The following is a 2250-nucleotide window of genomic DNA, read 5'->3' as shown; positions in this document are numbered from 1 at the left end:
GCTACAGGGCCTACACGAACGAGTTTGATGTCTCACGTAGTACCAGGTAATTGGTAACCATAATAGTTTTTTAAGCTAACTTGCATATAATGGTAGATGAAATAAGTATTGCGTGAAAATTTTTGAAGGTGGAATGGAAACCGTATGACCGTCAGTAGCTTAGCGATATCGTCTTTTCACCGACGTGCTACAAAGATAGAGAGTTGTGGAGGTGCACAACCCCAATGATACTGTACTTCGTGGTAGAGTTTCATATGCCGCATAGGGTGGTGCGGCAGTTTGGGAGGATGCAACCGTGCCCTCCTTTGGAATTATCGACTTCGCAGCAGCTGCACAGGTACGCAGGAATAAATAACTATTGGAGGGTATTCAATTAACGCAATTAACGTGTTATACTAATATTTCACTAATTTCTGATGCAGTATCGACCGCAGAAAGCGGTACAAGGAAAATGATTGGAGGGTGAAGCATGACCGGTACATCCACATGTGGAACAACAAGGAAGGATGCGATCCTGAAGGTGGACCGTACTGGCGACCCAACAATGAGTACATAAGATGGTACTGTACTTCGACGAGAACGAAAGTGAAACCATCTTGGACTAATGTGCCCATTGAGGATGCACCGTCTGAGGATGACGCTGACATAGCTGACGCATACGACACCGTGACACGCCATGGGACACAGCCTGAGCGTGCACCTCTCCACGACTATATGGTAAGCTTTTGGTTTGTAATTATAGTATCGTCACATTGATCACTTATGGAATGAAAACTACTGCGTGCAGGGACAACAGCTTGCAAGGCTCTCTAACGAGGCGGGCGTGATTATGGAGCACGCTGTTGGGGAAGGTGATAGTCTGCTTCGTGCTTTTGCAGAGGTAGAAGTCCAAACAAATTTTCACTGATACTCGTATTATCTTTGTAACCATCAATAACATAGTCGTGAATATATGGCAGAGGGTTCGTAAAAGTTGCAGGCGAATGGTGCAGAGGATGAACTGCATGACATCCTCAGATGCGCACGACGGGGCCAATGTCCAGGGTACTTCTTCAGGATCACGTCGGACTGCATTGGTGACTACCCCCAGGGCTGCAACACCGTCCACTGCGGCAGGTCCTAGCAGGAGATCGCGAGGTAAGGAACCCGCATCCCCTCAGGAAAGCGAGGACTCGGAAGGTGAGCAGTCTGAGGATGATGACCCTACGTATGGTGAGGAACTCGAGATTTCTCACGATGCTCCACCTGTGACTCAGACGCAGGGAGAGTCCAGCCAGGTATATTCAGAAGTTCCTCCAATTTCAATTATACATTTTAATGTTCGCTCCCGAAGTGTCATACAAATTTTATGATTTGTGCCCAATTATTCAATAGGAACCTGCAACTCATACCCGGTTGCCACGCCGACGTCATCGTTCCCGGGACCACACCGACGTTGGCAGCGCCAATGTGCTGCCCACGCATCCAAGGAGGGAGCGTCGCCCAAGAGATCCTTTTAGCCCTCCGGATGAGCGGCGGTCACGCCACTGAACCTATCATGTGCCCAATTATTCCATGTCACGTTTATTCATGTCACGTTTGTAAAAGACTAAGTTGGTAAAAGACTAAGCATGTTAGGTTTATTCATGTCACGTTTGTAAAAGACTAAGTTGCTTGTTACGTTTTTTTATGTCCGTACAATTATATGTTTGCTCCATGATGTACTTGTATTTCGTGTTTTGGCGAAACCTACTGAAATTGGCTCCGCCGCGCACCCTTGCCGCCACCACCCCCCGGCGAAACCTACTGAAATTGGGTTGTATTTGGCGCGGCAGCGCACCCCTGCCGCGCCAGGTGGCCTGGCGCGGCAAGGCCTCCCACCCGGCGCAACCTACTGAAAGTAGGTTGCGCTTGGCGCGGCAGCACAGCACTGCCGCGCCAGGCGGCCTGGCGCGGCAAGGCTGGCCCCCGGTGCAACCTACTGAAAGTAGGTTGCGCTTGGCGCGGCAGCACAGCCCTGCCGCGCCAGGCCGCCTGGCGCGGCAGTGCTGTGCTGCCGCGCCAAGCGCAACCAACTTTCAGTAGGTTGCGCCGGGTGGGAGGCCTTGCCGCGCCAGGACAACCTGGCGCGCCATGGGTGCGCTGCGGCGCAAGATACAACCAAATTCCAGTAGTTTCGCGGGGGGTGGTGGCGGCAAGCATGCGCGGCGGAGCTTATATTAGGAGGTTTCGGCAGACGTATCTTTGTGCTAAACATCAGGAGCAAACATA

The sequence above is a fragment of the Setaria italica genome, chromosome IV (assembly GCF_000263155.2).
Source record: "Setaria italica strain Yugu1 chromosome IV, Setaria_italica_v2.0, whole genome shotgun sequence".
Lineage (NCBI taxonomy): Eukaryota > Viridiplantae > Streptophyta > Magnoliopsida > Poales > Poaceae > Setaria > Setaria italica.
This window is presented reverse-complemented; position numbering follows the sequence as displayed.